The following is a 14,239-nucleotide window of genomic DNA, read 5'->3' on the forward strand; positions in this document are numbered from 1 at the left end:
GGCTCCCTGACCTGTGGAGCAGGGCTATTGTGATGAGAAAGACCAAGTGGAAGCCACTAGGACTGACTCTGCCTAAAAAAGTAGTAAACCAAAAGCAATGCCGCATTCCTGGAGGGATAGCAGAGATTAGTGCCACCATCAAAAGATAGTTAGGGCTGGGCAAGATGGTTCACGCCTGTAATCCCAGCACTTTGGGGGGCTGAAGCAAAAAGATTGCTTGGGGCCAGTTCAAGACCAGCCTAGGCAACAGAGTGAGATCCCACTTTAACAAAAAATTAAAAAATCAGCCAGCAGGGTGGCATTTGCCTGTGGTCCCAGCTACTTGGGAGGCTGAGGTGGGCAGATCACTTGAGCCCAGCAGTTCAAGGCTGCAGTGAGCTATGATGGTTCCACTGCACTCCAGCCTGGGTGACAGAATGAGACCTTGTCTCTTAAAAGAAAAGGAAACAAAAAAGCCCGGGCGCAGCGGTTCATGCTTGCAATCTCAGCACTTTGGGAGGCTGAGGCCGGTGGATCATGAGATCAGGAGATCGAGACCATCCTGGCTGACACAGTGAAACCCCGTCTCTACTAAAAATACAAAAAAATTAGCCAGGCGTGGTGGCGGGGGCACCTGTAGTCCCAGCTACTCCGGAGACTGAGGCAGGAGAATGGCGTGAACCTGGGAGGTGGAGCCTGCAGTGAGCCAAGATCGCGCCACTGCTCTCCAGCCTGGGTGACGGAGCAAGACTCTGTCTCAAAAAAAAACAAAAAAAAAGTGGGGTGGGGTGAAAGATGCAGGGGTGATGATTCCCACCACATCCCACAACCTCATTCAACTCATCTATTTGGCATGTGCTAAAAACAAATAAATCTTGGAAAATGACAGTGGCTTATCATAAGATTAACCAGGTGGTGACTGCAATTGCAGCTGTTGGACCAGATGTGTTTTCATTGCTTGAGCAAATCATCACATCTCCTGGTACCTGGTATGCAGCCATTGATCAGACAAATGTTTTTCTCCCTCCCTGTTAATAAAGCCCACCAGAAGCAGTTTGCTTTCAAGTGGGAAGGCCAGCAGTACACCTGCACTGTCCTGCCTCAGGGTGTGTCAATGCTCAAGCTCCTTGCCACACATTATTTCACAAGTGAACTGAAGGCTCTTGGTTGCCTTCCCCTTCCAGAAGATGCCACACTGGTCTGTTACATGGATGGCATGTTGATTGGTCCTTGCCAGCAAGAAGGAGCAACTACTCTAGACTTATTTCTAAGACTCTGTCAGAGGAGGGGAAATAAAGCCAACAAAAATTCAGGAGCCTTCTATCTTAGTGAAATTTCTATGGCCCTAGTGGTCTTTCTAAAGTGAAGGATGCGTTGTTTCTTCTGGCCCCTCCTAGAACAAAAAAAAAAAAAAAGCACAATGCTTTGTGGGTCTCTGGATTTGGGGGGCAACATATTCCTGACTTGGGCAGCTACTCCAGCCCAGGTACCAAGCAACTAAAGGAGCTGCTAGTTTTGATTGGGGCCCAGAACAAGACAAGGCTTGAAAACATGTCCCTGCTGCTGTGCAGTGCAAGCTGCTCTGCCAGGCGGGCCATGTGACTCAGCAGATCCGATGCTGCTGGAGGTGTCAGTGGCAGATGGGGATGCTGTGTGGAGCCTTTGGCAGGCCCCTCTATGTGAATCATAGGGAAGGCCCTTGGGATTTTGAAGTGAAGTTCTGCCATCTTCCTCAGATGACTACCCTCACTTTGAGGAGCAGCTCTTGGCCTGCCACTGGGCCTTAGTACAGGCTGAACACTTAATTAACCATGGGCCACCAAGTCACCATGTGCCCTGAGCTGCCCGTCGTGAGCTGGGTGTTATCTGACCCAGAAAGCCATAAACTTGGGCATGCACAGCTGCACTCCATCACCAGTGGAAGTAGTCTAACAATATCAGGCCTCAGCAGGCTCTGAAGACACAAGTAAGTTACACGAAGAAGTGGCCCAGATGCCCAAGGTTCCCACTCCTGCTACACCATCTTTCCTCTTTCAGACAGACCAGTGGCCTGGTGGGGAGTTCCCTACAATCAGGTGACACAGGAGGAGAAGACCCTGAGCTGGTTTACAGATGGTTGTGCACGATAGGCAGGCACCACCTGAAAGTGGAGGCTGCAGCACCACAGCCCCTTTCTAAGGGACATCCCTGAAGGACAGTGGTGAAGGGAAATCCTCCCTGTGGGCAGAACTCTGGACAGTGCACCTGGTTGTGCACTCTACATGGAAGGAGAAATGGCCAGATGTGTGATTATATACATATTCATGGGCTGTAGCTAATGGTTTGGTCGATGATCAGGGACTTGGAAGGAGCATAATTGGAAAATTAGTGACAAGGAAATTGGGGAAGAGGCATGTGGATAGACCTCTGAATGAGCAAAAAGCATGAAGATAGTTGTATTCCATATGAATGCTCATCAGAGGATGACCTTAGCTCAGGAGGATTTTAATAACCAACTGGATAGGATGACCCAGTCTGTGGATGCCAGTCAGCCTCTTTTCCAGCACTCCCTGCTGTCACCAATGGACTCATGAAAAAGGTGGCCATGGCGGCAGGGATGGAGCCTACACATAGGCTCAGCAATGTGGACTTCCACTCACCAAGGCCAAGCTGGCTACGGTCACTGCTGAGTGCCCAATCTGCCAGCAGCAGAGACTGACACTGAGCCCCCAATATGACACCATGCCCTGGCATGATCAGCCAGCTATCTGTGGCAGGTTGATTACAGTGAACAGCTTCCATCATGGAAGGGGCAGGGCAGTGCTTTGATCTTATTGGAATAGACACTTACTCTGAATATGGATTTATCTTCCCTAAATGTAATGTTTCTGCCCAAACTATCATCAATACTATGGAATGCCTCATCCATCACCATGGTAGTCCACACAGCATTGCTTCTGATCAAGGGACTCATTTCCTAGCAATGAAGTGTGGCAAGGATCCATGCTCACGGAATTTATTGGTCTTATCATGTTCCCTACTATCCTGAACAGCTGACTTGAGAGAATGGTACAGTGGCCTTTTAAAGACTCAGTTACAATACCAGCTAGGTGGCAATACCTTGCAGGGCTAGGGCAAGGTTCTCCATGAGGCTGTATATGTTTTGAATCAGCATTCAATATATAGTGCTGTTTCTCCCATAACCAGGATACACAGGTCCAGGAATCCAGGGGTAGAGATGGGAGTGGCACCACTCACTATTATCCCCAATAACCCATTAGCAAAATATTTGTTTCCTGTTCCAGCAACTTATGCTCCACTGGCCTAGAAGTCCTAGTTTCACAGGGAGGACTGCTTCCCCCAGGAGACACAATGATTATTCCACTGAACTGGAAGTTAAAATTGCAACCCTGCCACCTAGGGCTCCTTATGCCTCTAAATCAACAGGCAAAGAAGGGAGTTACTCTGCTGATTGATCCAGACCACCAAGGAGAAATTAGACTGCTACTTCACAATGGAGTCAAGGAAGAGGATGTCTGGAATACATGTGATCCCTTAGGAAATCTTAGTGTTACCGTGCTCTGTGATCAAAGTCATTGGAAAACTACAACAACCCAAGCCAGGCAGGACTACCAATGGCCCAGACCCTCAGGAATAAAGGTTTCAGTCACTCCACCAGATAAAGCACCACCAGCTGAGACACTTGCTGAGGGCAAAGGGAATACAGAATGGGTAGTGAAAGCAGTTAGCTACAAATACCAGCTATAACCACATGACAGTTACGGAAATGAGGGCTGTAATTGTCGTATTTCTCCCTCATTGTATGTTATGAACAGGTTTGTGTGTGTGTATGTGTGTGTGAAGCAAATGTCTTTGTTTTATTACCCTTCTTGTTCCCTTATCATGTAAACAAGCTGTATTGATTTTATATCATAGTGTTTCAATATTATTAACTTTTTATCTGTCTTCGATTGGGCTGCTATAAAAAATTATAGCTGAGTGACTTAAATAACATTTTATAACATTTTATAAACCATTGGCTGAGTGACTTAAACAAGAAACATTTATTTCTCACAGTTCTGGAGGCTCAGTCCAAGATCCAGGCATCAGCAGATCTGGCGTCCAGTGAGGGCCTGCTTCCTGGTTTGCAGTTGACCATCTTCACATTGTCTCTTCCCCAGCTGAGAACAGAGAGGAAGTGAGTTCTCTCATGTCTGTTCTTATAGGGCACTAATCACATTCACAAGGGCTCCACCCTCTCGACCTAATCACCTCCTAATTCCATCACATTGGGGGTTAGGACTTCAACCTATAGATTTCGGGGGAACACATTCAGTCCATAACAACATCAAGTATTTAAGTTACAGAATATCAAGAAATCCTGCCTTGCTCTTTCCGTGACCAGCCCCCCTCTGAAGTGCTCAGTCAACGTTAGCACACAAAGAGACATCACTTTGGGGATTCCAAGGATGTTAGGAGTTGTACGCCAGGAAACAGAACAAAGACCAAATATACATATTTCACAATATCACATGTACATTTACAAATAATGAATTTTATGGTATGTGGATTATACCTCAATCAAGCTGTTTACTTTTTTTAAAGGCCAAAACATGTTCAGATGTAACCCAAACATCAGGACTTCAGGTGCCTCCTGACCCTGACCACAGCTGGCACCTTTTCTTCCTCCCGCGCCATGTCCTGCACTCTGTTGAAACTGGGTTCCCATTAATTATTCATTTTTCTCCAGGGAATACTTGTTAAAGGAGAATTAATGCTATTGTTTTAGAGCAAATGCTGCCCAAATACTGTCTTTAGTAGAATTGTAATCAGCTTTACCCACTTTCCATCTAATCTGATTGAATCAGATTTTCTACAAAATCTTTTTTTTATTTTGTTGCTATTAAAAGGTCACCGATTTGATCTGCCTCAAACTCTAAGTTCCTGGGATCCATTTATAATTATAAGTTCACAGATGACCTAACCAAGGACTGAATTACAATACTTTTAATTACAATAGAAAAAAGGGCGGGGAGAGAGGTGGACGTTCACCACAGTGGAATTTGGGGGAATGCTGGGTGCCGCTTGGCTGAATCTATTTTAGCCTGTCTTCTCTAGCCCCTGGTTAGAAGTCTGTTCACCATAATGCCTTCTGACCCTCTGCACTTACTCCATCATAATTATCCTTTAATACTCTTATAAATGAACTTTTAGCTTATCTTCCATTAATTCTCCAGAACAAGCAAAGCCATCTAAATAAAGTGTTTAACCCTTTCCTGGTCTTCCCTTTCCCAGGGGTCCATGGAAAGTTGCTAGGCAGGGAATTTCATTACCCTCCTGTGTAGAAGTGAACTTGAATCAGTCACCTGTCTCTTCTCCCGACCACAAGTGAGGCTCACAAGTTGTATGTGGAGTGAAGTGGGTACCCCAAGGCCTCTTGATATCAGGCATGGGAAGGGCATAGCTGTCCTAAAGATGAGAAACACCCAGGGCACCACCGCAGGAGTCCAGGTGCTTGGCGTGGAGCACTCGTGGCCTTTGCAGCATTGTGTGGGCCCCGGGTCACACTGGCCAGGAAGAGTGGTCCACAGAGGACCGGGGCTTGCTCTCGTCCTCATACCGTGTGGGGAAGCTCCACCTTGGGGGCCAAGCAGCTCAGTGGGGGCAGGAAAAGAGCTCCAGGCCAGGTTGACGTGAGGCTCTGATCTCCACCCTGCCACTTTGTGGCTGTGTCCTTGGGCAATGAACTTGGCCCCCTCAGTCAGTTTCCTTGTCTGTAAAATGGAAATGGGCTTAGTGCATATTCCACAGGGATGTGGTGAAACCTAAAGGGACCAAGGCAGCTAGAGCTCAGTACAAGACCAGTAACATCCCCTACATGGCGCTGTCGGGCCAAGCCTTACCTGCCCCACTCATCTGCACGCCCTGGTGGTGCTTCCTGCGAATGCCTGTAAATAGGATTTTGGGCCTGAGAGCTCACGTGGCAGCCAGGAGTGCCAGAGAGTGAATGCCTGGCCCTCAGGTGCACATCTCTCATCCCTCAGGTGGATGCCCCTCAGATGGAAACCACTCAGGTGGGACTCTCCTCAGGTGGATGCCCCTCAGGTGGACACCCCTCAGGTAGATGCCCCTCAGGTGTGATTCCTCTCAGATGGAAACCCCTCAGATGGACTCTTCTCAGGTGGGACTCCCCTCAGGTGTGTGCCCCTCAGGTGGATGCCCCTCGGGTGGATGCTCCTCAGGTGGATTCTCCTCAGGTGGATGCCCCTCAGGTGGATGCCCCTCATGTGAAATTCCCCTCAGGTGGACGCCCCTCAGGTGGATTCCCCTCAGGTGGATGTCCCTCATGTGAGATTCCCCTCAGGTGGACGCCCCTCATGTGGGATTCCCCTCAGGTGGACGCCCCTCATGTGGGATTCCCCTCAGGTGGACGCCCCTCATGTGGGATTCCCCTCAGGTGGATGCCCCTCATGTGGGATTCCCCTCAGGTGGACGCCCCTCAGGTGGATTCCCCTCAGGTGGATGCCCCTCAGGTGGACGCCCCTCAGGTGGATTCCTTTCAGGTGGACAACCTCATGTGAGATTCCCCTCAGGTGGACGCCCCTCATGTGAGATTCCCCTCAGGTGGACGCCCCTCATGTGGGATTCCCCTCAGGTGGACGCCCCTCATGTGAGATTCCCCTCAGGTGGATGCCCCTCAGGTGGACACCTCTCAGGTTGATGCCCCTCAGGGGGATGCCCCTCATATGAGATTCCCCTCAGGTGGATGCCCCTCAGGTGGACACCCCGCATGTGAGATTCCCCTCAGGTGGATGCCCCTCAGGTGGATTCTCCTCAGGTGGATTCCCCTCAGGTGGACGCCCCTCAGATGGATGCCCCTGAGGTGGATGCCCGTCATGTGAGATTCCCCTCAGGTGGACGCCCCTCAGGTGGATGCCCCTCATGTGAGATTCCCCTCAGGTAGATTCCCCTCGGGTGGATGCCCCTCAGGTGGATTCCCCTCAGGTGGACACCCCTCAGGTGGACGCCCCTCATGTGAGATTCCCCTCTGGTGGATGTCCCTCACGTGGGATTCCCCTTGGGTTTGTGCTCAGTCTCCAGAGTCCCCAGAGGTCCCTGCTGGGATGAGGCCCTGGTCACCTACCACAGTCACTTGCAGAATGATGCTGGTATTCGTTCCTCCCCCGCCTGCCTCACTTTCCAATCCCTTATTAGAGTTTCCTGAAATCACCAAGAAATGATTAGTTATGTCCGTTTTGTCCCTACCCCATCTCCCACTTAGCACCAAAGCTGGGCCGCAGTCAGCTGCCTCCACTCTGTTTTCCAGCTTCATGTTTGGGTTGCATCTCCCTTCCAGGCCACCAGTCGACCACCTCTGGTCAAACCATACCCACAAGTGAGCCGCCCTGCACACTGGGAAGACTGCAATCATCACCTACCATCTTATTCAGGTGGGCTTTTCCCAAGCAGACGCAGCCACTGTCTAACCAGTGTCTACACCGCCTCTGAACTCCACGGAGCTCCCACACTGTGTTTGACCTTCATGAGATTTTTTTAAATGCTGGTTCATGTTCCCTGTCCCCAGGGAGTTGGAGAAACAAAAATGACTCACATCTCTGTAGGGTCAGCCAGAATGGACATCATGGTTTGGAGTCCACAGAAGCAAAGCCAAGTCGGAGATTCACGTGCATGTGGTTTATTGGAGGGTGCTCACCAGAAGAGAGGGAAAGGAGGAGGCAGGGACTTTGTACCCCACCCACCCACTTCTCCACCCACCCCTCCTGGCACTCAGAGGCCACAGGCAGTCAGAGAGGTAGAAACTGTAGCTCTGGGCCAGGCAGCTTCTGCTCCCAGAGGGGTCCAGGAGCAGGTGGCAGGAGTGAGGCCTAAGCCCCCACAGCACCTGGGAAGGACACACCCTTACACGAAAAGGGGATAGCAGGGTGTCAGAGCAGGGACTAAAAGGCATGTGCTGTAATGGCCTAAAGATTCAGACTGTGTCTTAGTCCGTTCAGACTGCTATAACAAATACCTTGGCCTGGGTAATTTACAAACAATACGAATCTATTGCTCACAGTTCTGGAGACTGGGAAAGTCTGCACGAGCAGATTCAGTGTTGGGTGAGAGCCTGTTCCTCATAAATGGTGCCTTCTAAGTGTCCTCACACGGTGGAAGAGGCTCCAAGGAGCCTCTTTTATAAGGGCATTACTCGCATTCAGGGGGGAGGGGGAAATCCTTATAACCTAATCACCTCCTAAAGTTCCACCTTCTGTACCATCACAATGAGTATTAGGTTCCAGCATATGAATTTGGGGGGTGGGGGTGTATCTGAGTCCAAACTCACTCTGCTCACCACATGGCAGCCAATAAGTCAAGAGCAAGGAGCTAGGGCAAAGAAAGTCACTTATTTCAGAAAGTCAGAAAAACCAAGAAGATGGTGACTAGTGTCCTAAAGCACCATTCTAAAAGGCGTGAATCCCAAGCTTCTTTTTACATTGAGGAATGGGGGAACAAGAAGGGGGTTGAGGTCAGGAGGTGACTTATGACCACAGACATGTTGGAAGCAATGAGGATCTGAGGAGGTTGTGAAATGTCTTTGTCCTTGGTCAGGTTGCAATCCTCCCATAAATCCTTAACACAACATTGTTACTTGTATGTGCACCCTATTTATCTCCTTGGGGGTTAGTTTTATAAAGGAACTACTGTCATCCTTGCTTTAGTTTAACCAAATTCCTCTCATAGTTAGCTTGGCCCATGTGCAAGAATGAGCAAAGACAGCCGGTGAGGGTAGAAGCCAGACAGAGTCAGCTATGTTCCATTTCTCTCGCTGTTATGGGGGCACCAACACTCAGACCAGAGCACAAGCAAGGGTATGTCTAGAACTCCAGGGCCAGAGGTCCCAAAGGATCTAGAAGGTGTAGAAGGACTAAGACTCAAAGTCAACACATAATCCAGACAAGGAGAGCTTCTGGTTCAATCATGTTGGTTAACATAAAAACATTGTGTACGAAGTGTTACGTAGAAATAGAAACACATCACATTTAGTGTAGAAATAGAAATACATCACATTTAGTTATACAGCTGATGAACCCAATCCTACAGAAAAATGTAAAATGTTATAAAAGTCGGGCTGTTCCATGAAAGCCAGAGCATCAGGGACTACCTGTGCCAGTGAGAGGCTTCCCTAAGAAACCAGAGTGTTCACAAGAGGCAGACGGTGCTGGGGGGCTGGGGCTCAGGAACCAGAGTGTTCACAAGAGGCAGACGTGCTGGGGGGCTGGGGCTTAGGGGCATTTAACGCTTTTGCCTGCTGACCTTGGAAGCAGCCCTCACAGCCAAGGCCCTCCCTCCCTGCAGCTGCCTCACACCTGGGCCCTCCCTGGCAGGAGACTCTCGTCTCTGTAGGGTCAGCCAGTTTCTCCCATGTTTATACTACAGGAGAGCAAAGCAGAAATGTCTGCACATAATCTTAGGACAACCGTGGTGCCGCCAGCTGGAGTGCGGCGCCTGCCTCCCTGTAGGCTGAAGAGGGTTCAGGTTGTCAACTGAGAAGTCACACAAGTATAAGTTTGGAAAGAAGAGACTGTTTTTTATAAAGAGTTATGGCCTGAAGATGGTCATCCTGCAGGCTGGGAAGCACAGCCTCCGGCAAAGACCAGAGACAAGCAGGATTGGACAAGCAGGAGGAGCTTCATGTTGAAGAGGTTGGCTAAACATACATATTCAATGGCTGACAAGGGTAGCTATGAATATTTATGAGAATGGTCCTGATGCATGCATATTGAACAAACATGCATATAACAAATGGCCCATGTTCACTTTAGGGTAGAAACTTAACATTGAAATGTATTACAATTAGGGCCTATACATCAAAGGCCATACATCTTTCCAGGACACAGGGCACACCAGCACAGCCTCTGTAAACTGGCTAGGACCAGTCCATAGTCAGTGGCCTTTTGATCAGGAGAAAGTTACGAAAATCAATCTCCTGTCCAGTGAAAGCTGTAGTTATGGCTGGTGGAACAGGAGGTCAGCTAGGCAGTATTTGTGAGCTGGACCAGTTGTAACTGTTTGAATATCGCTTATCTCAAAGCCAGTGTTTATTTACTGCTAGAGAAAAAGAAAAACCCGTGGCAGTTAGGACACCATTTATTCTTTAAGTGGAAGGCACACGACTTGCCCCTCACCTGGAATGGCCTTAGGTCAGTCAAGTTTATGATTTAACATCTTACTGCCACACAGAGTCTGTTCTGTCAGTCTTATGATCTCTATTTTAACACAAATGCTGGTCAGTTGTGTCTAAACCACAAAAGGGAGGGGGAAACGAGGCATGTCCGACCTCCTGCCCCATCATGGCTGAGAACTCAGCTTTTTAAGTTTTTTCCTGGGGTCCCCTTGGCCATGAGGGGATCCATTCGGTGGGTGGGGGGCTTAGGATCTTCCTTTTAGTTTACAAGGTCCACACCCTAGACAGAGTGAGTGGAAACAGCAGGGGGGTCAAAGGCTTTGAGATAAGCGGCCTCTGAAGCTGGGCCTCTCGGGCCTTGATGCTGTGACAAGAAAGAGGGCATCAGGGACCTGCGTGGATCCCTCCTCCTCCTTCTTGCCTCCCTCCAGTCAGCATCAGCTCAGGCCGAGGAGGCCCCCATCCTTGGTAAGTAGAGTCTCCTTTGGTCTTGGGTCCCGCCCTGGCCACACACTTTCCTTCCTTCAGTCTGCACTGCCCTTGCTCCACTCATTCCCCGCGCTTCAAGCTTCCTGCAGCTGAAGCTGCACAATGAGATCCCAACAGTTGGCACCACCTGAGCCTGCCCTGGGCCTGTTTCTCTCCTGATCCTCTGAACATCCTCTTGGGCATATTCATCCATTCCAAAATGTTCAGCTGGGTTCGCCACACCTGCTGGTGACTCCCAAACCCAGACCGGCAGTCTGGTCTCTGTCCTGAGTTCCAACTGGAATCCAGATGCCTGCTCAGCACAGACAGCTCAGCCCAGTGGTCAAGCCCGCCCGCCACCTCTGCTGGGTCACTTCTACCCACCTGTACCAGGAATGGGGTACCTACCTGAACTTTCCCTGAACCCCACATGCAATTAGTCCCCACATCCCCTCTTAACCAATTCTTAGGGCCGTGCCTCCTCCCAGCCCAGGGTTACCGCCTGCTGCAGGCCCCATCCTCTCCTGCGGAATCCATGGTGTCTCCCACAGTCTCCCTGCACTTGGTCATTGCCTGCTGGGACGATCTCAAGACCAGCTGACCCCTCTATTCCGCTACTCAAAACCCCATGTGGCTCCCCCTCGTCTTTGGATGAAACTCACATTTCTTAGCTCCCCTCTGTTATTTCCCCCATTCCAGCCTCACCTAACCCCACAGAGGCCACACTCTCCACCCCCTCCAGCCTGCCCTCCTGGAAGCCCCCTCCTCTTTCCTTCCTTCCCGACTCCTGTGCATGGTTGCAGCCTTGGCCAAGAGTCCCCTCCTCCAGGAAGCCCCCGCATCCCCGCTGAGCCAGGCACCTACCTTTGAGGTCCTTTGTACCCTGAGAGGCCTCCAGCCAGGTGCATGGAAACAGGAAGAGCCTCCATGCATGCCAGTGGAGTGGCTGAGACCATGGCGATTGTGGGCATATGCTGCTTGCACACTGTTTGTTCCATGAGCAAACCACTCAGCCTTTCTGAGCTTCAGTTTCCCTCTCCGTGAAATAGAGATGGTAAATGTGCTTTTAAAAAAATAATAATAATGTTGTCAGTGTAAGTGCACAGTGTCTGGCATATAACAGATGCCTGATAAACATCATGAAATGGAGTACAAGTCTTTAGAGATACCTAAACCCTCCATTTTAGAAAAACTGAAAACACAGACCTGAGAAGAAGAAAGTCGTTAGAAAACTCTATATGTGGGTCTCTGTAACAATGGCTCAGGTAGCTAACCGTGTCATGTTACTTACTGTGTTTTTCAGGCCATGTGGATAATGGCTTCAAAAAAGGGAGGCATCTACAGGGAGAGACCAGAGGACCAAGTTGACGCCCAAATAGATAAAAGCAAGAAATGGTCAGCAAGGGATACAGCATCTGAACTTATGAAATAGCAGTTACCTCACTGGATCTGGAAAGAGAATGGAAAGCATGTAAAGCACAACCAGATGGAAATGGCATGGGCTCCAAAAATGTCCCCACTGCATACGACCCCCAAAACCCCTCTCAGGAGCACGGTCGGTCTGACCTCTGCAGAGGAAGACTGGCTTTTTGTGTGAGTTCAGGCCTCATGCTTCAGGCCTACCCCTCCTAATGGACGCATGCATCCATGAAGTCTTAGCAGCCCGAATGGGGAGCTTCAGAGAGCCCTCCTCCCAGCTCAGCCTGTGAGCGGCCCCTCCTCATTCTACCACCTAGGTCATCTCCATGGAACACAGGGTGCAAGGAGCCAGCAGACACCCCAGAAGGTCCTGACAAGTGATGACAAAGAGAGAGGAAGTTGGAAGACCCGTATTCCAGTGCCAACCCCATGGCTCACCATCGGCCGTTCTCTAGTCTCCATTTCAGTCATCAGGAAAATGGGAGGGTAAAGTCGATAGATTTGTGTATTGTGTGTTTTAATTTTATTCTTGAAAAAGAAATACATGGCCGGGCGCGGTGGCTCACGCCTGTAATCCCAGCACTTTGGGAGGCCGAGGCGGGTGGATCACAAGGTCAGGAGATCGAGACCACGGTGAAACCCCGTCTCTACTAAAAATACAAAAAATTAGCCGGGCGCGGTGGCGGGCGCCTGTAGTCCCAGCTACTCAGGAGGCTGAGGCAGGAGAATGGCGTGAACCCAGGAGGGGGAGCTTGCAGTGAGCCGAGATCGCGCCACTGCACTCCAGCCTGGGCGACAGAGCGNGTTCAAGTTTAAAATTACAAAAGATATTCGGCAGCGAGTCTCCCTGCCACCCCTACCCCTGCCTGTGTTGCCCCTCCTGGAGGCAGCTAGCCTGTGCGCGCTTCAGAGGTAGTTCGTGCATTTACTAACAAGTGCATCCTTTGCTTTGTTTACACAAATGGCAGCTCCCACACACACCTCCCACACTTCGCATCATTTGCTCAACACTGCGCCTTGGAGACTGTCCAGTGCACACACGCAAGTGCTATCTCGTTTCTTTTTCTTGAGGCTGTCGTCCACTCCATGGAGGCATTGAAATTCTGGGCAGCTTCTCAGGGTCCCTTCCAGCTCTGAGATTCCAAGTTGTCCATTCAAATGTGTCTTTCAGCTGCCCACAGTGGGCTGAGGTGGGCACCCCTGCCACAGAGGAGGCTTCACCTCTCCTCCCCTAGAGGTGCTCTGGAGAAGACCCCCTCCCATAAACCAGGCCACTCCTCACAGCAGACCTGGGACAGTCACTTTCTAGCCAGGTGGCAGACTGGCAGGCAAACCGGACCTGAACATCTTTGTTTCTAGGCTGTGAGGGACAAGGCTTCCATGACTACATGGGAGATTCCCAGCAAATTCACTCCATAAAATAACCAAACACATTTTAGGAAATGCCTGGCCATAAAGGACGGCCCTCACCTTTCCCCAGAGCTGGTCTGGTCCCTGTGTCAGGATAACGTCCCACTAGGCTGGTTTGTCTCTTAGAAAAGAAAAAGAGAATTAGGTTCTGAGGACAAAAAAGGCCGCGTCCTCATCTGGTGCTGGGGTTCCCTTGTCCAGCTACAAAAAAAGCACTGGGGTCAGCCTACAGAACTGCCGAGAGCCCCATGGAAGTCTCAGGCAGACCACACACTCGCTGGCGACCCTCCTCATCCAGCAGGGAGCCAGGAGGAGAGAGGGGGAGTGAGCACCACAGAGGGTAGAGGAGAGAGGTGGGCAAGCAGAGAGAGAGGGAGCAGACGAAGCCAGGGAAGTGGGCGTCTGAGGCCGAGCAGGAAGATGGGGAGCACAGAGACCTACCTGTTAAAGTCACCAGAGGCCCCAGACCTGAGAAACAATGGCATAGAAAGGGTATCCGGAGCAGAAAAAGACTGATTAGTAGGCCAATAATTAGCAGTTACCTAATGCTGCATAGCTAAATGTCCATGACTTAGTGGTCTGAAACTGCAACAATCATTTATCATCTCTCACAGTTTCTGTGGGTCAGGAATTCACTAACGGTCAGGCTGGGTGGTTCTGACTTGGACTGTCCTACAGCCTGAATGTGGCCCCTGGAAAGCATGTGCTGGAATCGTAATCCCCAGTGCAACAGTGCTGGGAGGGGGCTACTGAGAGGTGATTAGACTGTGATGGTTGTGCCCCCGTGAATGGATTAAT

This window comes from Theropithecus gelada, chromosome 10 (genome assembly GCF_003255815.1).
Source record: "Theropithecus gelada isolate Dixy chromosome 10, Tgel_1.0, whole genome shotgun sequence".
NCBI classification, from domain to species: Eukaryota; Metazoa; Chordata; class Mammalia; order Primates; family Cercopithecidae; genus Theropithecus; species Theropithecus gelada.